General features: G+C 38.5%; 1 protein-coding gene and 1 pseudogene across 2 annotated transcripts in view; one reads left to right on the top strand and one right to left on the bottom strand.

Annotated features, from left to right (window-relative positions):
• Window positions 1–457: 457 nt before the first annotated feature.
• On the top strand, window positions 458–10,713 carry LOC127510203 (GTPase IMAP family member 9-like; annotated as a pseudogene).
• An 11,415-nt stretch (window positions 10,714–22,128) lies between these two features.
• LOC127509906 (GTPase IMAP family member 8-like) overlaps window positions 22,129–24,468 on the bottom strand; it is a 42,906-nt gene continuing 40,566 nt past the window's right edge. For both annotated transcript variants that reach the window (XM_051889235.1, XM_051889236.1), the window contains exon 5: window positions 22,129–22,697. The gene's annotated coding sequence lies outside the window, so the exon portion shown is untranslated. The remainder of the gene's footprint in view (window positions 22,698–24,468) is intronic.

Raw genomic sequence — 24,468 nt, 5'->3', positions numbered from 1 at the left:
GTCATGTCCAGGGCTCCATACCTTTGACCCTGTCCCCTTCATTTTTCTTTTCCTCTTTATCTCCCACCAATAGGATTGCAAAGCACATAAAACACATAAAAAGCCCTATTTTATATTATCCTGAGATTCTGATTGGTGTGTCATCAGTTTTGCTACTTAATGTTTACACATGGATAAATGTGTGCTATTTGAGTTCACAGTGCACTGTAACTGGTTCAGTTGGCCCAATTTCTATTGAGTTTCATTCAGTTCTAGAAACACAGACACATTTCTCAAAACGTTTAACACATTTTACCTTTTACACACGTTCCAATTTTCTCAGTGTTAGCAATCGAGAAAAACTGTAGTTAGAGAAAGTGTACCCTCTAGTGGTAAGGTAATGAAATAAGAAACGTTAATTTTGTCAAGGCTTTTTTATCAAACCTGCCCAACCCTATTTTCACCATCTCTTCCTGAAATGGCGTCCAATCCAGGTAAGAATTCAGATTCTGTCTAAAACAAGCTAAAACTAAATTATTTATTTGATCCATCAGTAGTAAAATTCCACTATAGTCTATAATACGTGTGGCTTGTTTTGTTTAAAATACTTGCCTGTGTAGTTTCACTTTTTATGCAAACCAGGAAACGATATATAAACTTGTTAAAATCAAATACTGTCCATTAAAAATAAATCAACCATCGAGATCTATTTCGTTGCAGGGGTTTTGTTTATAGAGTGCAGGGTTTGCTGTGCCATTTATTCACCTATTGATAATGGACGGGGAGGGTTTATAATAACATGTTTGTATTACAGTTTTTTTCAACTGCTTACACACATTTTCAAAACTTTGCTTTACACACAAATCCAAGAATTGCACACACAAAATGCAAAATGCCTCACATCTCTTGCAAAATGAAGCGCTGCATTCAAAATATCAGAAACACATCTCAAAAGCAAACATTTGTCTTACTTTGTAAACACATTTACCATAATATTCTATTTTTGGATATATCATATACACACAGTTATTCAAAACCTAAAGCTCTTCTTTCATAAGCTGCTATGTACATTTCTGTACAAGATTGAAAGTAATTGGCAGAGAGATGCTGAAAAATTCACAGTAAACAGGAAAGCAAGATTGAAACCAAACTTTTTTTTTTTTTTTTTACTGTAAGCATTTGTGGTTGTGAATACAGTATTGCACAGTACAGAATAAAATATAATACATCAACCATGTGTAGTTGGAAAAAAAAAAAAAAAAAAAAAAAAAAAAAACTAGCCACCAAAAAAAATCTAGCATAATTTTTGAAAAACTTCTGAATATTCCAAAGGAATGGTGTGTATGTGTGTCCTGGTAGGGGACCAAATGTCCTCACAAGTATAGTAATACCAGTGCATTTTGACTTTGTGGGGACATTTATATACAGAATATACAGTATAAAAACCATTACGCCTATGGAGTGTCCCCATAGAACATGGAAACCCAACATGTGTGTGTTGTGTGCGTGTGTGTTGGTGGGCGAGATGGTTGGGTGTATCTAGGCTTCATCTCTCCTCCTGGCTTGGTCCAGCCACAATACTTCATCCACGTCACATGCTATGTTCTCTCTTGCGTATCCAACCTTGGATGGAGGCAGCGTCAGTGTCTCCACATGCCTCTTCCATTGCCTGGAGAAGTGTTATGTTGACATAGGGATGACGATCATGCTCTTTCCAGCAACCATGTGGAGAAAAAATCCTCAATAGGGTTTAGAAATGATGAATATGGAAGCAAGTAAACAACAGAAAAGTTGTTCAAAATCTGTAACTTGACCTTTGGCCTATTTATAGGCCTATTCTAAAGCCATGATTGGTTGGTGTTAAGTAAAGCAGTGGGTGTTTGCACATGTGAGGAGTTAGTGTGAGGCACTGATGAATTAGTGTGGCATTTTGATTGGTTGTGTTTGAAAAAGGAAATCAAGATACTTCCTGTTAGATTTTTGTGTGTTACATAGAGAATTGTGTGTTGTGTTTTGCAAAAAGTGTTTTATGAAATTGAAAACTGAGTCGAAGGCTGAGAATTAGTGTGTGGTTTTGCAGATTTGGTGTGTGGTTCTGCTGTTTGAGTGTCAGATTTCAGAAATTGTATGACAAGTAAAGATTGTGTGTGTAAGCAGTTGAAAAAAACTGTAATGTCAAGTAGGATGTTTACTGCGGTCCATCGCGGCATTAAGGACAATACTTCAATAATTCTGCACTTTTTGTCATTCTCAATTCGAAATGAAGTATCAATAATATCCATTAATCCAAATGTTGCTAGTCACGTGGCCACAAGAAAAAAATATCATGTCCCCTCAACATGTGATCTCCAGGCCACGACCACGACATTATGTCGTTGCCACGACAACTAACTGAACCAGACATGTATTAAAAATACTATAGTATTTTACTATTGTAAATTGTATTTTACTGTATTTTAGTATTTGCAACACTTTGTTAATGAATGCCATAGCATACTGTGACTATCGTGAACTGTAATAAATACTGTATACTTAGTTTTTACTGTAGTGTATTATACTATAATATATCAGTTGTAGAAAACTTACAGTAACTACAGTATTGGGTAAAATAATTGGGTAAAATAATTTGTGTTGTTGTAGTCATTTTATTACCACAACAACTATAGAATTACCACAACAAATTAATTCAAGTACTTTAGTATGGTTCAAAAACACTATAGTATTTAAAATAAATTACTATAGTTTTTTTTTTTTTTTTTCAAATAATTCAAGTCTTGCATAAATTTAAAATATGGTTTTAATCAAGAGTGCTATTTTGAAAACAGCAACTTTAAGATTATTCCAAAAAAAAAAAAAAAATATCAGTAAGGCAAATATAGGTGCAAATTAGTGTATTTTCTCATTGTATGCAATGTTCGGAAATATTTGAAAGAAATAGTAGCCTAATAGTTTGCCTACAATTTTTTTTAAACAGGTAAAAAAAAAAAAAAAAAAAAATCAAGGAATCCTATACTCTTTAACAATATAAAAATGTATCTTTTTTCAGTGTCTATTGGAAAAGTTGTAGATTAGTCAATGTTCTGCACTAATTGTTTTGGGTGTCACCTTTTTTGTTGTAGGCAGGAGGCGACGGAGGAGTGGAAGTGGCGATCGTCCTTACAGTATGTCAAACACTTGATTAAGTGGTAACACTTTAGAAAACCGTTCCATCATTAATGAATAACTACACAGGAACAAATGAGTAACGCATTATTAACACTCCAGTAACTACTATTAACTAACAAGAAACTCTGATTAATGAATTAGTAAGTAATAGTGCTCATTTGAAGGCAGTAGTTCACTATTAGCTAATCAGTAACTACTGTTTTTTCATACCTCCCAGAGAACTACTAAGAACTACTATATACAGGTTCATAATTAACATGAATGATGAATAATTAATTCTAAATAATGTATAATTAATTCTATAATTAGTAATTCGTTCTGAAGGATTTGGTAATACTTCAGTCATTACAAGTGGGTTATGACCTTTACTTTAGAATTAATTATACATTATGCATCATTCATGTTAATTATAAACCTGTATGTAGTAGCTCTTAGTAGTTCTCTGGGAGGAATGAAAAAACATTAGCTAATAGTGAACTACCACCTTCAACTGAGCACTGTTACTTACTAATTCATTAATCAGAGTTTCTTGTTAGTTAATAGTAGTTACTAGAGTGTTAATAATGCATTACTCATTTGTTCCTGTGTAGTTATTTATTAATGATGGAACGGTTTTCTGAAGTGTTACCACTGAAGTGTAACTACACTTAACATAAATGTGCCTTTATTGATTTGCTTAAAGGAATAGTTCAAAAGTAAACATGGTAATACAAATCTGTTTGGAAGGACGAACATTAAAATAATCTTCAAGAAGCTGCATCATCTAAAAATAATTTCATCATTCTCAGATTTAAAACACATGAGACTTGTGTCTTTGGTTTCAATGAATTTCTAGTCTCTATGGGCCCTATCGCACACCCAGGGCAATGCGGCGCCAGGCACAATGCAAGTGTTTTTTGCTATAGTTTCAGCCCAATGCAGTTATCATTTTCACATCCTGCACCACGTTGTTTAAATAGCAAATGTATGTTCGCCTATTTGTGTGCCCATAGGCGTGATGGTCTGAAAACGAGGTGTGTTCAGGCGCATTGTTGGCGTGTTGATATTTTGAGTCAACTGAAATAGACTGCATACACCCTGCTTATTACACACACAGGGATGTGCAGCAGCACACCAACATGGCAAATATTAAAAATAAAAGGATTACAATGTAAAATATTATTCCCTGGTTAGTTATGTTTTGAAGCATGGCAGCTGGTTTGGGCTGATTTAAGCTGGTCAAGTGCTGGTTCTAAGCTGATCCTAAGCAACTAGCTCCAGCTCAGGACCAGCATAAACCAGCTCAAATAGCGAATCCGCCATGGCGCAAGCGCAACTGGCTTTTAAAGGGAATTGGACATGAGACTCTTATTGGTTTATTTCATGTCATGCCCAAAACACACCCATGACTCATTAAGAGAATAGGGACAACACCATGTGCCGGGCGTGCCGACCATTTTTCCTGTCGTTAAGCTAGCAAAAGTGGATTTGGACACGCCCTGAGTGCACCTGCGCCATGTGTTTTAGACTGTGTGCTTAGATCATTAAAATAGGACACTAAGGGCCCTTACGATCTAAGCACATAATCTGAAGTTATTTGTTTACTCAACAAAAATATTTTACATTTTAATCCTTTAATTTTTTATATTTAAAAATGTTTGTGTGCTGCTCTATGTCCCTGTGGGTTTAATAAACAGAGTGTGCCTTGTTGACCCACTTAATGTGCAACATCAGCGCAACATCTGCAACTCGTAATTAAGAGTTTTGGTAACTTTTGGATTTTCTTAAGAGAAAACATGTCAGAGGCAATGGATGCAAAGTCTGTCCTAGTGAAAAAAGTATGCCAAAATGTATTTAAAATAGGCCTACATTCATTTCATGCTAACTATACTACAAACCCTTTAATATGACATACTGACATATCACTTGAGACTTGCTGATATAAATATTATAATTAAACTTTATTGAACAATAAAGTGTAACAATGCATATTTCTTAATATTAAGCCTACAATGTATTTAAGGGAACACTCCACTTTTTTTGGAACTTTTTTTCATTTTCCAACTCCCCTAGAGTTAAACAGTTGAGTTTTACCGTTTTCGAATCCTTTCAGCCGATCTCCGGGTCTGGCGGTACCACTTTTAGCATAGCTTAGCATAGTTCATTGAATCTGATTAGACCGTTAGCATCTCGCTCAAAAATGACCAAAGAGTTTCGATATTTTTCCTATTTAAAACTTGACTCTTCTGTAGTTACATCGTGTACTAAGACTGACGGAAAATTAAAAGTTGCGATTTTCTAGGCCGATATGACTAGGAACTATACTCTCATTCCGGCGTAATCAAGGAACTTTGCTGTCGTACCATGGGTGCAGCAGGTGCAATGATATTACACAGCGCCTCTCACAAATGTCTCCATGGTTGCAAGGCATGCTCCCTGTGCAAGCAAGGGGTCACAGGCGCTGCGTAATATCATTGCGCCTGCTGCAGCCATGGTACGGCAGCAAAGTTCCTTGATTATTACGCCGGAATGAGAGTATAGTTCCTAGCCATATCGGCCTAGAAAATCGCAACTTTTCATTTTCCGTCGGTCTTAATACACATTGTAACTACAGAAGAGTCAAGCACCATCAAACAGACATTTTTAAAAAGTAGTTCTAGAAAGAAATATTTTATAAGAAATATAAGAAGCTGTATCTTATTTGGTAGATCGACATTTTTCAAAAGATATTTTTTATGTTCCATAAAAAAAGAAACAAAGTCACAAAGACAACATGAGGGTAAATAAATGTAAATTTACATTTTTTTCCCCCCTGGTGAATTATTCCTAAAATATGAAGTTATTTTTTAATGAAATACTACTCTAAATAAGAAACTAAAACTGGCAGTAGGTGGCAGTGATTGTCTTAATGAGCAATTAACTGAGTCATTAATTCATTAGATTCATTGAAAAGGCTGATTCATTCATGAATAAAGGCTCTCTTTATGAATTGGCAATTGAATCATTGATTCATCCAGTTGATTTGCTCAAAACATGAATTCATTCAGAAGCAAAACACTGTGTTGTTTGGAGATGCACAACACTTCTGCTCTGGCTTTATAGATATATTTTCAATGGCAAAATTGTGCAAAAACAGACAATATTGTGAGTATAATATATCACAATGAACATATTTGAGCTGTTGTATGAAATCAATCTCATTAGCACTTGTGCTATTCAGGACAAAAACAGCATTTGTGTGAAATTTCGCTCAATACTTGTGTGACATTTTCTTACACCATAAAAACACTTGGAAAATGATGACTCTTATTCAGAATTTTGCCCATTGTGGGAAAGCAATTGCCAAAATTGCTCTGTAAAAGAAAAAGTAGGCTACCTTTAAAAATGTAACATGTTAAATGTACTTGTTATTTTCAAATACAAGCAAAAGAATGCAACATAAATGCTCTGTATACCAACAAGAGTTTCTTGTTTTTCTCACCAGTGTGAGAGCAGGGACAGAGCAACACCAAGAACACTGAACTAAGGATCGTCCTTCTGGGGAAAACTGGAGTTGGGAAAAGTTCAACAGGAAACACTATACTGGGAGAGAACAAATTTGAATGTAAAAAAAAGTTTGAGCTCTGTAACAAAGCAATGTAGTGTTGAGAAGTCAGTTGTTGGAGGCCGATGTGTATCTGTCATTGACACTCCTGGGTTTTTTGACACAACACTTCCAGAAGAAGAGATGGCAAAGAGTGTGTTTCTGTCTGCACCAGGACCTCATGCATTCTTATTTGCACTTCCTGTAGATAGATTCACAAAGCAGGAGAAAGAAGTACTGACAGAAATTCAAAACATTTATGGTGTCGATGTACTGAAATATCTTATAATCCTCTTCACAAATGGGGATGATATTGACCCAGAGACATTTAAGTCAGAGGTAAATGAGCATAACATATTAGGACCAATTGTTGAGAGCTGTCAGGGGTATCACGTCTTCAACAATAAAGATCAGAATAACAGAGAGCAGGTGAATGATCTACTGCAGAAGATTGACACAATGATAGAGCAGAATGGAGGAGGACACTACAGTACTGAGATGTTTGAAGATGCTCAGAGATTCAAACAAGAGGAAGAAGCGCAGAGACAGAGAGGGGAAGAGAGAAGAAATAGAGAGGAAACAGAAGACTTTGATATGGAGATTTCAGACACAGATCCTCTACTACAGAACAGAAAGGGTAGTAAGTCAGCATTTGAAAAATTCTGGCAACTTGTCAAAGATTTTTTTAGGAATATTGCAAAAAAATCTCGTAGAGAAAAAAAAGACAAGTAATTCTATGCAGTAATCAACAATGGTGATAACAACAAAAAGCTTAATGCTGCACTGCAGCATGCATTTTAGTAGTTTGTTTTGTTGAGATTTGTGTGATGAGTGTTGGTGTCAAAGTGTGTTAATTAAAATAGTGTGTTGAATGAAAAATAATCAACATTAATTAGAGCTAAACCTCTGTTAATTCTCAGAAACATCTTATGAATGAAATAAAGTCGAACTGGTCTGTAATTTAATCTGGTAAAGCTGTTTTTGGAGTTGTTTAATCCTCCTCTGCTCAGATCTTGAGAAATGTAATTGATTTGATTGTCAGTTCATGTTTCAGTGGCTGAATATCTCAGAATTCTGACTTTATAACTCGCAATTGCGACTTTATATCTCAGAATTCTGACTTTATAACTCGCAATTGCGACTTTATATCTCAGAATTCTGACTTTATAACTCGCAATTGCGACTTTATATCTCAGAATTCTGATTTTGTATCACGCAATTGCGACTTTATATCTCAGAATTCTGACTTTATATCACGCAATTGCGACTTTATATCTCAGAATTCTGACTTTATATCACGCAATTGCGACTTTATATCTCAGAATTCTGACTTTATATCACGCAATTGCGACTTTATATCTCAGAATTCTGACTTTATAACTCGCAATTGCGACTTTATATCTCAGAATTCTGACTTTATATCACGCAATTGCGACTTTATATCTCAGAATTCTGACTTTATATCACGCAATTGTGACTTTATATCTCAGAATTCTGACTTTATAACTCGCAATTGCGACTTTATATCTCAAAATTCTGACTTTATATCACGCAATTGCGACTTTATGTCTCAGAATTCTGACTTTATAACTCGCAATTGCGACTTTATGTCTCAGAATTCTGACTTTATATCACGCAATTGCGACTTTATATCTCAGAATTCTGACTTTATATCACGCAATTGCGACTTTATATCTCAGAATTCTGACTTTATAACTCGCAATTGCGACTTTATATCTCAGAATTCTGACTTTATAACTCGCAATTGCGACTTTATATCTCAGAATTCTGACTTTATAACTCGCAATTGCGACTTTATATCTCAGAATTCTGACTTTATAACTCGCAATTGCGACTTTATATCTCAGAATTCTGACTTTATATCACGCAATTCTGACTTTATATCTCAGAATTCTGACTTTATATCACGCAATTGCGACTTTATATCTCAGAATTCTGACTTTATAACTCGCAATTGCGACTTTATATCTCAGAATTCTGACTTTATATCACGCAATTGCAACTTTATATCTCAGAATTCTGACTTTATAGCTCGCAATTGTGAGATATAAACTCGCAATTGCGAGATAAAAAGTCAGAATTCTGAGATAAAAAGTCGCAATTAAATTTTTTTTCTTTTCTTTTTTTATTTAGTGGCGGAAACGGGCTTCCATATTATTGCTTGCTCTATCAGTATGTTGTCTGTTTTTCTCTTTTTATCGTTCTGATTATTGTTTATGCAAAATTATAATAAAACTATAGTCCATCTGGATGCTAATGTGTTGCTTATATTAATAATAATAATTCATATTCAAAAAATAACTCTGATGTTTAAAGCCCTCTTTCACACACTAGAAAGCACCCCATTCAGCTCGTCTCTAATGCTCCTAAAATTCACTCTGGTGATGTCTTGTCTCTCTTGGACAGCTACACAGAGTCATTCTTCTGGGTATGAGCAATGAATTACACAGGCCTATTTCTTTTTTGTCTTTTTTAAATCTTTTTTTTTTTTTCTTCTATGAAAACATTTCATTTTAGCCTACATAATTTTATTTATATGAACATCTTATTTAAAACTTCTCAACTGCTAATTTTTTTCAACACTGTAAAAAAGCCATCATGCTACAAAACTCCAGTTCCAGCACATCCCAAAGGCACTACTGGACTACTGGATTTGTAAAACTGAATGTTTCAAGCAGGGGCGGAGCTACGGGTGGGCCTGGGTGGGCCTGGGCCCACCCAGATTGACAGCTTGCCCACCCAGTCAGATCCAGAGAAAAAAAAAAAAAAAAAAAAAAAAAAAAAATATATATATATATATATATATATATAATAAAACAATTTTCTAACGTTTAACAATTCTTCAATATTTTTTTGAAATTTGATTTGTTTTTGTTTTTGTTTTTTTTTTTGTTTTTTTTCATGCATTAAAACTCTTAATAAGAATATGCTAATTCGTCTCTTCTTCAGTTACGTCACACGCCAGTAGTAGCTATTATGGTCTTCGCGCAAATATCCGGATTTCAACCAGCAGCGCCCTTTTTATGTTAAAAAATGGCTAACCCGCTATTTATGATGCATTTAATAAAGAAACACGTCTTGACAAAGATGACAGGATGCCGTTACAACTTTTATCGTTTGAACGAGAACTAATAGATAGGCTAAATGAGTTTATGACGATATCAACATCTTCAATTCAAAACCCAGCCGATTCTGACTTGTTTAGAACAGACATGAGCCATACAAGGTAAGCTATAGGTGTTTAGTCTGGCCCGCCGTGGCATGATAATGCAATATTTTGTGCATGTAATTTGTGAGCAAGGGGTTTTCTGTACACATATAAGTCAGTGGCGTAACTACAGACAGTGCAGCCGCACTGGGGCCCGTGAGGCGGGAAGGTCCGCAACACACGTGGGCCCTGCCACATCGCAGGCGGCCCCTGGCGGAGAAGTGACTATATTAATATAAATATTAAGATAAATATAAATATTAATACTACAATATAATTAGTGCCGAGATTCTTTACAGGAGTGAATAAATACATAAATTCGCCGATTCTATTCGTCTACTGTAGTGGTCTCGTGGTAGAATTTTTGGGAAGCGGTTCTGGGTTCTAATCCGCCCTCATATCTTTTTTTTTTTTTTTTTTTTTTTTTTTTTTCTTTCTCATTTAAACCAAATGTGTTCATCAGTGATTGTACATCAAGAGCAAGGACACGTTGTGTGCATTTTGTTTTGCTTTTACCAGAACGAAACGCTCGATTGTCTGTGTGAAGACTGCGCATGTGCACGAGCGCCAAGAGAACTGATAACAGCAGCAACGAGCACTGGCCATGATTTCAAAAACAACACATTCCAGCGGATAGATCGCCTCTTATTTAACACAGACCTACGAATTTCTTATCGAATGGAGATGTTTCTTTCTTTTAGGTACAATTTTTCGCTGTGTTTGAGTTCATTTTTGAGACGTTTCAGAAAGATTTTTTTTTTTTTTTTTTTTTTTTTTTTACAAAAGTACAAGGTTTTGTTGTTATTGTGAGCGTACACGAATGAAAGTAGACCATTTGTAGTCTTGCACCAATCTGTAGGCTATCGCCAAAAATGACGAAAGGCCTATTTTAAGTTGTTTCTGTCATGAGGTAAAAATCCATCAGAATGCGCCGGCGCGCTCGTCGGCCAGAGGGATAAAAATAGCCAATTTAGTTTGATATTTATATTTAAATATTAGGCTATAGAGCCTAATATTATTTTATAACTGTTGATTATGAAAAGTGAATAGCATGACGGACGCGCATGCAATGTCGGGAGACGCAGCGGGTCAGACATGAGTTTGACCACTTCATTAAGTTTTGTTTTATAGTAAGCCTTTCTTTAAAGTGAATTTCGTTTTGTAGAAATTGTATCGTAATTTCAATCAATGTTTCATCAACCAATTGCCTATATTTAATAAATAGGAAGAACACCAAGAACGTCGGGTGTGGAATGGATTGAAGTGCGTAACAAACGAACACATGTTTCCGCGGCCTTTGAATAAGGCTGAAGCAATATTCTGTTTTCATTGAATTTCTTAAATACATGTCTTTATTAGGTTACTTAATTAATTGATAAGATGTTGTTGGTCTAACAATATATTTTAGTTGGTCTAAATTAAGTACGTTATGCACAAATTTGCGTAAGGTTCCCTTCTAGACAAGCGCGTATGTGCTTCATAACTGCAGCCCAGGGGGCCAGTCATTACTATGTTACGCCACTGATATAAGCTACTTGTATGGCAGGTTGTCGGTACAGGACTCAGGGGCGCTCAAATTCGTTATTTCAAATGTAGCCTATAGGCACGCGGCAGCTGCGCTCATAATGGAAGCGACGCGCATGCAGTGCGTTTTCCAGGCGCATCGAGATGAAAAATTCGCAACTTTTCAGAATGCCGCAAACGCACCGCAGGTCATGTGACAAGAACGCCACTGAGGGACGGTCCATCATTCCCCCCCTCCCAAATTAAGCCAGTTGAAAAACATGGGATGATGCGAATTATTCTGGCCCACCCACACTTTTAGAGGTCCACCCACCATCCACTTTCTGCCTCCGCCACTGGTTTCAAGATGTTGGAAATACAACATTTGATAGAAAACACTATCACTTAAAAATAAAAAGCACGTTAATTACCAATTTTTCCAGCAGATGGCGGCAGAAGACCATTTATTGACTCATTTAAGACATTTCCTGTAATATTTTTTCACGTTTCGCTTTTGAATAAATATTAAACATTATGAAATAATCGGTTTAAAGAAAAATGTTGTCAAGGTGAAGTACGAAGTACTCACAAAGTCTGATGAAAAACAATAACTTTTCTTGAGCACGAATTACACAGAAAGTGCTCTCCCTTTATAACCACAGCAGCTGTCAGTCAGTGCAGCTCAAGATCAATGATTTCAGCACACTTGTGAAAGCTCTCATTTTGTTCAATGAATCTGTGCACAATAAATCCTTAATTTACAGTGTGTTGATGCTTTTTTTTTTTTTTTTTTTTTTTACAAGTGTGAAAACAGATGGTCGAATTTAATTTTGCTTAGTAGGAACACTGAGGGATGCGTCTGTTTAATGTTATATTTGAATTAAATTAACACTAAGCCTGAGTATTTAAGTGACTATATTCTGATTATAAACTAAGTATTACACTATTAAAGCTGTTAAAGCTACCACAGGACATTAAAGATATCGACACACCAACAAGTGACATTTCACAGGAAGTTTTCCAGCTAGTTTAAATTATTGCAGAGATTCTAAAGAACGCTCCGTGAATATGGTCCATTGGTACTAAAGGGCCCAAACCGTGCCAAGTAAATCACACCACCAGCACCTGTTCACATCAGATCAAAGTGCTTTGTGTGAAAGATGGGTTTAGGCATGACCAGAGTTATTTTTGGGAATATAAATTATTATTATTATTATTATTATTATTATTACAAATAACACTCATTAGCATCCAGATGGACTACACATCGTTTTATTAATTAAATGATAAATAAACAATAATCAGAACGATAAAAAGAGAAAAACAGACACAATACTGATAGAACAAGCAATAATCTCGGACATCTTGTCTAAGATTATTTCTATGAGTAAAGGAACCTGTTGTAAAGCACCGCTCATTCGACGCGTCTGTTTCAGCACTTCGAACTGCATGAGCGAGCTCACCTCACGAGCATCAGGCGCGTTCTCTGCGAGACGCCTAACCATAAATATCTATGCTTCTAATAATGGTTCTATGACTGACAGAAGCTCATAATCTTCAGGAATATTGACATTTCTCTGTTCTTGCTCAGCTTCATCTGTCAGTTTATGCCTCGCTCTTCTTAGCTCTGCTGCCGCCGTGTTTCCAACACCTGGCCCCGCCTTATTGCAATGATTGACAGGGCGGGGCGGAGACGTGATCAGCTCGAAATGCATTTTCAAATCCACACTGAATTTTGCTACATTCATTGCGGAACATTTAATGAAAACGCAATCGCACTCTGAGTGTAAATGCAATTAAGAAAAATAACATTTAAATGATCATTTTGCTACAATTTTTGCTTGAACGTGTTAAACATATATAATCATTTCTGTAATACATTTTCATTTTCATTTTGCAACTTATAAAGCATTAAAATATATGTTTAAATTATATGTTAAACGTAGTGTAGGAAATGGCAAATGTAAATTATATTATTGAATTTGAATTATCATTTTGCTCCAAACATTGCATATATGGAATGGAAAATGTAAATTTAAATACAGAAATGCATTGCCATTTTACATGTTGCATTGCCATTTTGCATATTACATTGAAAATTGAATTCTGCTACACATGTGCTTCCATAAGCATGGACCTGCCAAACGAACATAGTTTCAACAGAAAAATATAAAAAAAATAAAAATGAGTTTTACATGAATTCAGTGCATATCAAGAGATAACTTAAAAACATCAAATAAATGCACAAAAAACATCAAATAAAGTCACAGACAGGCATTGTGATTTGGTCGTGTAGATTATGAGAATCTGTCTGTTTAATAATAGGGATCTCGCCTAGGGTGCCAAAAAGGCTAGAAACAGCCCTGCCTACAGCTCAGACGTAACCATGAGAAATTTGCAAAAAAAAAAAAAAAAAAAAAAATTTAATTTGTTCATTTTTTTTTTAAGTACTTCAGTAATTTATTTTTGTTGAATACTATGTTGCCCTGTTATGATTAAATGTCCAATTTAATGAACAGTATTTGAGTTCTGCTTGTTTAGTATAAAACTAGTATTGGCCTAGATAAAAGTTTACAGGAAATGTGTTTTGAGTTGCAAAAAATAATCATAAGTAAGTTTTTTTTATAATTATGATCTTTACCTTTTTTAATAATTTGCTCACACTTTGAATATCAGGTAGGCTATTGTTTAATTTAATTCAATAGCACTTTTCACAATTTTGCATGGTTGCAAACAGATATACATACATATAGAAAGTAGTTACATAAGTAAATATTTGTAATTATGACAAATAAAGAAAACAACATATAGTCAGTTTGGAATGGTGAAAGAAATTCACGTATCTGATCAGAAGTTTTATTAAATTTGTGTATTCCTAATGCACTTCAATGCACCTGTAATACACTTTTCCCATTAATGCTACTTTAATGGCCCTCATTTGCACTTTAAAATATGAACTGCAGCCCTTTGGGCTGTCAAAATATTATGAATTATTAAATTAATTATTAAACTGATCCTGAGCAAAAACAAACAAACAAAAAAAGTTTACTGCATGAAAAGTAAATAATTGTAATTTATGCGTCACATATAAATCCGCAGATTAATGCAAGACCGGCAAATCGTTTAATTGTGTTTTTGTCAGGAGCAGTTGTGGTGCATTGAGAGTTGAAGCGCACGGAGACAATCGGCAGAGGAATGTTACGAATGATTATATTTAATCTGCACATACGGAAATACAAGCAGTTCTGCACGTTCACATTTTTCCACCAATGAACGGAACTGTCTGTGTTTTAGTGCGTGCACAAGAATTAACTAATGTGCCGGTTTATGCAATTGCTTCATGTTGCGTTAATGACAGATTGTCGGAGAGCTGCTACGACCATTGACATCTTTAGTCGACATACTACTGCCACCAGAGGTCGGATGTCTGTAGGTTTTACAGCTAACCTGAGTTGTCTCGTGTATTCTTGCCGTACGGCCGTAAAGATGGAAAAAGTAGAGTACAACAAAGCAATTCTTCACGTCCCAGTGGTTTTATTTAGGACAGCTGCCTCGTCACAAGTGCTCTTCCAAACCAAAGTTCAAAATAATGAAAAAAAAAAATATATATATAAATAAATAAACCAACGAAAATACTCAAATTAACCTGTACAAAACAAACATGCTGACAGCAGCAAAACACGACATTAAGTTTCAGACAAGCAACAGCCCTCGGCCGTCCATCGCCTGACCAGCCCCCTTCCCCAAACATACCCAGTTTGTACACAATCTTCCCGCTATACACTAGCGGATTCTACCACCCATAGGGGTCGATTAACACCCATGACAAGAAATACACCATCATACAGCAACAATGTTATTCAGATGCACCTGTCAACATGTAAACATAAGCATAAATATTATTTTTGATCAAATATAAACCATACCTATTACAAATAAGACAATGGACATTTCAACGCATTCACATTAATCTGTCCCAATAAATGGTATAATCGCTAATTAAGAGTAATTGGTGATATTCACGTGACGTCATGATGCTCCCAAATACAGGACCAGACAGATAAGTTAGACTATGAAATGTATTAAACAATAAACATATGAAAACCATGTCAAATCATAACATAACCCATAAATACGCAATCACACTGTGAACTGATGTTCACGTGATGATTGCCTACATGTTCATCATCACACAGATAATGTCAGGTAAAAGGGAAGCAAAACATTTTTGATATTTAATGATGCGTCTAATGGTTTTATTTCTTCAACAGCTTAAAGTTTAATGCATGTTCGTGTTGTAGAGCAACAGGCCGTTTCACGTTTATTTTCACGCACCACTTACTGTGCCTATATTGAGACTTTTCTCGGCGATTCACAGTCTTTTAATCCATATAATTTGTGCCGTCATTAATAGTTGTCATTAATAATGTCTGCGCGCTTATAGCTGTACTTGTAACAGTATAGAGAGAACACAAAGTAGCGTAATCTATATCTGTGTGATGGCGCAACAGGTAAGCCGAGTGCTCTTGTGCAACAGCGGCCCGCGTGACCCGGGTTCGATTCCAGCCCGTACTGGTTCCTGCATTCAATATACATATAAATCTGTTCCCATTGTCTTGCTTATGTTCACTGGATAAGTAAGTTACTGGTATACTGGGGCTGTCTGTAAAAGGCATATTCTAAAGCTATGACTTTATTTATAAAGATTACTTTATTGTAGTCTGTTTAAAGCACACTATAATGATGCCATTAGCACACTACAAGTTAACTTGGAATGCCATTGCAATGTGTTTTAAAATCACTAAAAGTTTGTTATCAGTATAATATTAATGTATGTTCAACACTCTTACAATGTAGTTGAATTGCAATTCTAATGTCACCAAAATACATTTAAAGTTTATGCTGAGTGAATTCTGCATTTCAAAACTTAAATACAAGAGTATATTTAAAGTGTACTTAAGTATACTTGGAATAGTTACACTTTAGCACAAACAAATATATTTAATAGAACTTTAGTTGAACATCAGCACTGCTTTTGGACAACTAAAATGCATTTAGTACAAAATTAGTTGTTCCAATTTAGCAGACTTTAAGTATACCAATTTATAGCGTGCCACAAATACATTTAATTATACTAAAGTACATACAAATAAATTGTGCTTAAGTATACTATTTTTTCACTAGTCTCCGGTGCATTTGATCAGTTGGTGGAATTAGCAATCAGACTGGAGATGTGAGCCGAACTTTGACGCCGTGCCCGTGTGCTGCCGCCTGTTCCATCCACGCCTCCGCCCACTTCCACTGCGCTGTCGTTTTGAGGCTGCCCAATTCCCAGAACCCATGCAGGTGTCAGGAATACGGATTTCTCCCGCTGAACGCCAGCGCCGAGTTCTTTACCACCTATGTATGTACTGCGGCCGATCTGGCCACCTGGTTGCTGTCTGCCCGTTAAAAAGAAGCGCTCGCCAGTAGACCGGGGAGTACTGACGGGCGCAGCTTCACAATCCCCTCCTGAGAGGACCCGTACCACCTTTCCTGTCACTCTTCACTGGTCTGGTTCTATCGCTTCATGCCAAGCCTTCATAGATTCTGGTTGTGAAGGAAATTTCATGGACGAAGCTTGGGCCCTGGATCATAACATCTTGTTACATGAGCTAGAGAGATCTACCCCCTTGTTCGTTCTGGATGGGAGCGAACTGCCTAGCATTCATCTTGCCACCGTTCCGGTGAGGTTCACCATCTCTGGCAATCATCAAGAGACTATTTCTTTTTTAATTTTTCGTTCTTCTATTTCTCCTATTGTTTTGGGTCATCCTTGGCTCGTTCAGCATAATCCTCAGATCAATTGGGCCGAGGGGACCATCATGTCCTGGAAACTGTCGTGTCATGTCTATTGTCTTGTGTCTGCTGTTCCTGCTGTCTCTTCTGTTTCTGTTTTTCAGGAGGAACCTGGTGATTTGTCTGGAGTGCCGGAGGAGTACCACGACTTGCGAGCTATGTTCAGCCGTTCCCGGGCCGCTTCTCTTCCTCCCCATCGCCCTTACGACTGCAGTATTGAGCTCATTCCCGGTACCACACCCCCTCGAGGTCGTTTGTACTCTTTATCCGGTCCCGAACGCGAGGCTCTTGAGAAATACCTGACTGAGAGCCTTGTGGCCGGCACTATTGTTTCGTCTACCTCGCCCGCTGGCGCAGGGGTTTTTTTTTGTTAAGAAGAAGGACGGGTCTTTGCGTCCTTGCATAGATTATAGGGGGCTTAACGACATAACAGTCAAGAACCGTTATCCCTTGCCTCTTATGTCGTCGGCCTTCGAGGTCTTGCATGGAGCTAAGATTTTCACAAAGCTAAATCTCCGTAACGCTTACCACTTAGTTCGGATTAAGGAGGGCGACGAATGGAAGACGGCGTTAAACACCCCCTTAGGGCACTTTGAATATCGGGTTTTACCGTTCGGTCTTGTCAAGGCCTTAGTAAATGACATCTTGAGAGACATGCTCAACATTTTCGTTTTTGTCTATTTAGATGACATTCTGATTTTCTCGCCTTCTCTCGAGGTGCATGTCCAGCATGTTCGCCACGTCCTGCAGCGCCTGTTAGAGAACCGCCTCTTTGTAAAGGCCGAGAAGTGCGCTTTTCATGTTCCATCCGTGACGTTCCTTGGCTCAGTTGTGTCTGCTGATGGTATCAGTATGGACCCAGCAAAGGTGCGTGCTATTATTGAATGGCCTGTTCCCAACTCCCGTGTTGCACTCCAACGATTTTTGGGCTTTGCAAATTTTTATCGTCGGTTTATCTCAAATTTCAGTTGTGTGGCTGCTTCGCTGACAACTCTCACTTCGGCCAAGACTCGTTTCGTTTGGTCCGAATCCGTGCAACTCGCATTTGACAAGCTCAAGGAGCTGTTTACCACAGCCCCCATACTAATTACTCCTGACCCTGAGAGACAATTTATCGTCGAGGTTGATGCCTCCGATGTGGCTGTCGGTGCCGTGCTTTCTCAGCGCTCACCACTTGATGAGAAGGTTCATCCATGTGCATATTTCTCCAGTCGACTCTTGCCAGCCGAGCGAAACTATGATATTGGTAATCGTGAACTCCTTGCCGTTCGTTTAGCCCTGGAAGAATGGCGTCATTGGCTAGAGGGTACCTCTATTCCATTCATAGTATGGACTGACCACAAGAATTTGGAATACATTCGGACAGCAAAGAGACTTAATGCGCACCAAGCTCGTTGGGCACTATTTTTTGGACGTTTCAATTTCTCTATTTCTTTTCGTCCTGGTGATAAGAACACTAAGCCTGACGGTCTCTCTCGCCAGTTCGGTACCTCGGAGAGCGCCTCTACCCCTGGGACTATTCTACCTGAGGGTTGTGTGGTTGGGGGTGTGGTCTGGGGAATAGAGAGGCAGGTAAAGACTGCCTTGATCAATGTCTCCGTTCCTCCTCAATGCCCCCATCATACATTGTTCGTTCCCAAGTCTGTCTGTTCTGCAGTTCTTCGCTGGGGGCATTCATCTAAATTAGTAGTCCATCCTGGAATAAGAGGTACTCTCGCGGCCATTAGCCAGCGTTTTTGGTGGCCCACTCTTTCTCAGGATGTGCGTCGGTTCGTGGCTTCTTGTGCCATTTGCGCTCAGACAAAGTCGAGTAGCTCTCCTCCCGCAGGGCTGCTTCGACCTCTTCCTATTCCGTCTCGCCCTTGGTCGCACATCGCGATGGACTTCGTGACGGGGCTTCCTTTGTCTGCCGACAATACTGTCATACTAACTGTCGTTGATCGCTTTTCGCCGCCCACTTTATCCCACTCCCTAAGCTGCCCTCCGCAAAGGAGATGGCCCAATTGGTTATCGAACACGTTTTCCGTTTGCATGGTCTCCCTACGGATATTGTATCTGATAGAGGGCCACAATTTGCATTGTTGTTTTGGAAAGAGTTTTGTCATCAGATCGGTGCCTCGACAAGTCTGGGTTCCATCCTCAGACTAAAGGCCAGGCAGAACGCACTAACCAGATTTTGGGTCGCATGCTCCGCACCCTGGCTTTTCGTAACCCCGCGTCGTGGAGCGAGCAATTGCCGTGGGTGGAATATGCACATAATTCTCTTCCCTCGTCAGCCACAGGGTTTTCACTCTTTCAGTCTTGCCTCGGGTACCAGCCGCCTCTGTTCTCCTCCCAAGAGACAGAGGCCTCTGTCCCCTCGGTCCAAGCGTTCATTCGACGTTGCCAGCATACTCGGAGAACTGTTAGAGCTGCTTTGTGCCGTAACAGAGAGTGAACACGTCGCAGTGCTAATCGCCGTCGTGTCAAAGCCCCCGGATACATCTGTGGTCAAAAGGTGTATCTTTCCACACGAGATTTACCCTTACAGTACGCTTCTCGTAAGTTGGCACCGCGCTTCATTGGTCCCTTTCCTATTGTTAAGGTCCTAAGTCCTGCTGCCGTCAAGCTTAAATTGCCCCCCAACTTGCGACGCGTTCATCCAGTATTCCATGTCTCTTGCATTAAACCGGTTATTCGCGCTCCCACCCGACCCACCCATTGTCCTGTTCTTGTCGAAGGTTCCCCTGTCTATAGGGTCAGGAGATTGCTGGACGTGCGCCGCCAAGGGCGCGGTCATCAGTACTTGGTCGATTGGGAGGGTTACGGTCCCGAGGAGAGAAGTTGGATTCTAGCCCGGGACGTCCTGGACCGCTCGCTTATCGAGGACTTCCTTTGCTCTCACCTGTCTTCTTCCTCGGGAGCGCCAGGGGGCGCTCCTCAGGGGAGGGGTACTGTCATGAGCCAGGTTTGATTGCTCTTCATTTTCTTCTTTCTCCTTCTTCTTTCTTTAAGTTGGTTTCAGCTGTGTCTCATTTCTCTCAGCGTTCGCGCTGATTGTTTGCGCACCTGTCACGCTTCATTGCTGATTGTCTTGGCTTTTTCTCACTGCTGTTCGCCACGCTTCGGTGTCGGATTATTGTAAGCTGTTGCTGGCGTTCTCGCTCTGTTATCTGCATGAGATCTTTGATCTCTGTTATTGTATCTACTACAGTCATAGTCCCAGTACCAGTCACAGTAGCCATCTCAGGACCTGTCCTCCTGTGCCCTCGGCTTCCTCTGCCAGGTTATATCCAGCTGCCTGCCGTGGTGAACTCCATCTTCTGCCAGAGGTGCTCCAGTTCTGAGACCGTGCTGCAGCTCGCTTCTGCCTGTGGACTGTGACTATATTTGTGTTCTGTTTTTCCAGCTGCGAGTGTTTACATGCTACGGCACTCGGCAATCTGCCTTTGTTGTTTAGAAAGACTCTGATTAAACTGTTTGATTGCACTCTCTCGCCTCTGGGTCATCTGCCTCACAACATTATTTTCATAACATTAATTTTTGCTGCTATATTTCTCTTCATTGTAGCTACTTATTCCGTATTCCTCTATCAAATAGTTAGTCTGCAGATGCAAAACATATTATCAATATAGTTTCTACTGTTTTGCAGAATCGCAATTTTACCCATATTTCAGCTACTAGGTTGCACCGACAGCCTTATAGCTGCTTTTTCCTTTCAACCATTATTATATAAATTGTAGTTCTCTAGACATCTAATGTCATGCATCCATTTAATGGATGAAATACAAAACTTTTTGTAAGTTACATTCACTCCTCCTTCCCTACATGCCAATTCTTCTGCATTAACCTTCTTTCCCTTCTGTCTGCTTCCTCTAGCCTACAATCTATTGTCTGCTTACATTTTACACACACACCGCTTTCACACAACATCCCCACATCGCAGTTCTCTTCAACTCATTCCCTTACGACCTTAAGTCTTATGACACTCAACGTTCCTTCTCTCGGAAAAATCATAATATTTGACTTATATTCCTACATCTAGCATGCATTTTTGGCCATACAATCTTCTCATTTGACAAAACACCAGTGTATCATATTTTGCGAGCTTGCTCTGGGATTTACCCATATTGGCTGTCCTGAACTCTTGTGGATTTCCCTTTTTGCCGTGCACCTAAATAATCTGTTGGACGTCTCCCACAGATCTGACTTTTCACCTAAAATCGGACAGGTTGAGCACCCCTTTGGCGCTCCCTCCTGTCCCCTTAGAAACGTCTTAACTGTGCCACACGGTCTCCACCTCCCTTTCAGAGATGTCTTATCTGTGCAACGCAGCTTTAATTTCCCCTCGGAAATATCTTAACTGTGCCCTTTTGTGATTCAATTTCCGGAATGTTTTGATTATGTTTCCTTTGCCCACAAAGTTTTAATTTCTCTTCCAGAAATAACTATGTCGTGTTTGTCCACGTGATCTCACTTCCCCTTAGAAATCCCTTTATCATGTACCACAGAGTCAGCCAGAAATACCACTATGGTTCATCCCCTGTTTTCCAAATTTTACCAAATTTTACTCTTAATCACTTGATTTCAAAACATCAATTCCCCATAAAATTTTGATTTATTTCTTACCAGAGAGTCGTGATGCCACCTGGGTTCGTTTACTGATTCCAGTGGTGTCCCGTTCTGGACCCTGGTGGTCAGCCCCTCATCCCTCAATCTATTCAGGGTAGGGCTGAGACCTAATCCAGGATGATTAGTCACCGTCCGCTCTTGTGTCCAAAAGGCACATCCAAAGGATCCCACTCTTCTGACACCAAATTTTTGTGGCAAAATAAAAACTGACTCTTACTGCATAAGAGACAAACACGTCCAATTGTCTTTCAAAAGTTTTATTTCTTGCAAGAAAGGTCAGACATTCATACAGGCACACAGGTAGCTGCAGAGTGTAAGACAAAGAATGAAAGCTTCCCCTCACTTTTATACCTCCAAGGCTGAAGCCTCTGTCCTTTTACCATATTAGGAACATGTTTACCACTTCAGTGTTTTTCCCCCTGTCACCCAAAGAATGCATACTTAAGCACTTCTGAGAAAAACAAAATAATTATCCATAAGCATATAAGTAAAATCATATGGAAATTATACAGAAACTCAAAATTTCTTCCACACTCCATAAAGACATGGATGAGCGAGTTTGGTGTGGAGGAACTTGACTGGCCTGCACAGAGTCCTGACCTCAACCCGATAGAACACCTTTGGAATGAATTAGAGCGGAGACTGCGAGCCAGGCCTTCTTGTCCAACATCAGTGCCTGACCTCACAAATGTGCTTCTAGAAGAATGGTCAAAAATTCCCATAAACACACTCCTAAACCTTGTGGAAAGCCTTCCCAGAAGAGTTGAGGCTGTTATAGCTGCAAAGGGTGGGCCAACTCCATATTAAACCCTACGGATTAAGAATGGGATGTCATTAAAGTACATGTGCACGTAAACGCACTGGAACACAACTTATTTAGATTTATGGCTTTGATTTTCTAGCAGTTTTAGAGTTCAACATGTTTCATAAAATATCAATATATCAAATAATGTTCATAAGTCATTTTCATTAACTTAACACTAGAACCGCCGCGGGGTAAATTTTACCTGTCGCTGTTTTTCAAATGTACATAAGTTTTCAATAAAACATTCAAGTCTCCCAGTCATTGACTTTTACTAAAATTGTGTAATTTACAAACCCTTGGTGTTAAAAATTGTTTAGATAAAACCAGATCAAAAAACGGGGCATTTATACCTATGAGCGCCGCGCGGGTCAAATTTACCCGCTATATAATGCCTGTATTTTCGCGCTGTCATTTCCGCGTCCCCTTATGTTTAAACATTGTACATTGCTAGGCAACGCCTTTCACTCACTGAATTAGCGGTTATCGGTTTCATAAATAAAGTCACAATGAGTAAAAGGCGGCGATTTATGGATGCCGAAGAGGTAGAAGCCCTAAATGCCATGAGTGATAGAGTCTGATGGTGGTGAGATTAGTGACGCGTCCTGGGTCGGCTCAGCATGTGACGGCTCATCTGATGTACTGAATAAAACCATTTTTTGATTACCTGAAGTTTAGCCTACTGGTGTTGTTCTTTTATTCAATTTATAAATCATATAACTAAACAAATTAATAATTAGTTTGGTGAAGCTGTGCGCTTGAATTTGTCATCGCGTCATCCTGCAGTGTGGTGAATTATTATTGTTCATTATTGTCTATAGGCTATTTTAGTAATTTAAATAACATTGGTTATCTTAATATATGATTAATTATAATATTACACCACCCAAATATGTATTTACTTTCTTCTAATTCTCGTTGTTAGTGCAGACTTGTTTAGCTTGACCGTTATGAAAAGTGATTAGTGTAGCCTGCATAAAAAAAGCCTTGAACATAAAACAACAGGACAAAAATATAGTTGATGACTAGACAATCATTTCATGACTCTAGACACTTATTTTGTGAAGACAGTGACATAATACAGTGAAATAATATGTTCTTTAGCCAAATAAAAACAGGTGTAATGTGCGCAGGTAAAATTTACCCGCATGGCGGTTTTAGGTATACAGCGACCCCTGGCGGTTCTAGTGTTAAAGGTGCAATATGTAAAATTTTCTGTCCGCTAGAGGCCTATTCAAAACAAAGGCGTAGCTTGATGACGGCAAGTTTGAGCGAGGAATCTTGGGACATGTGGTCTTCACCTCACAGCCGGAAGAAAATAATCAGGATAGGACTCAGGAAGAGATCATGTTCATGGATGCTATTATTAACGTTACTGTAGTATGAAGCAGAGCAGGACCGAGTGTTGTGGGAGCTGAACGAGGCCGCTGGAGCGATTGCGCTACACACGCCTCACGAGCAGCGGGACTTTTATTATGACACAGTCGCTGGCGCTGCTTCCGCTTTTCCGGTCATGAGTATGAGGTAACACAGGTCTGTTTATTATATACATTTGAGTGTGTTGAAAATTATGTTATAACGTTACTCTGTGTGTTCGCTCGGCGGCTGCTGTGAGACGCTTGTTTGAGACACACTGCAGTAAGATAGATCGATTTTAGAATATCATATTAAATGCTGGATGTCTTGTGTTGATAAATGGCATGCTATTAATTTTAAAACGTATTGTATGATGGAGAAAATGCTGCATTACTGTTACTAAAAATAAAGCTGCATCTGATT

Source organism: Ctenopharyngodon idella, chromosome 3, assembly GCF_019924925.1.
Source record: "Ctenopharyngodon idella isolate HZGC_01 chromosome 3, HZGC01, whole genome shotgun sequence".
Taxonomy (NCBI): Eukaryota; Metazoa; Chordata; class Actinopteri; order Cypriniformes; family Xenocyprididae; genus Ctenopharyngodon; species Ctenopharyngodon idella.
Note: the sequence above shows the minus strand (reverse complement) of the source record. Positions and strands in the feature narration are given on the sequence as shown.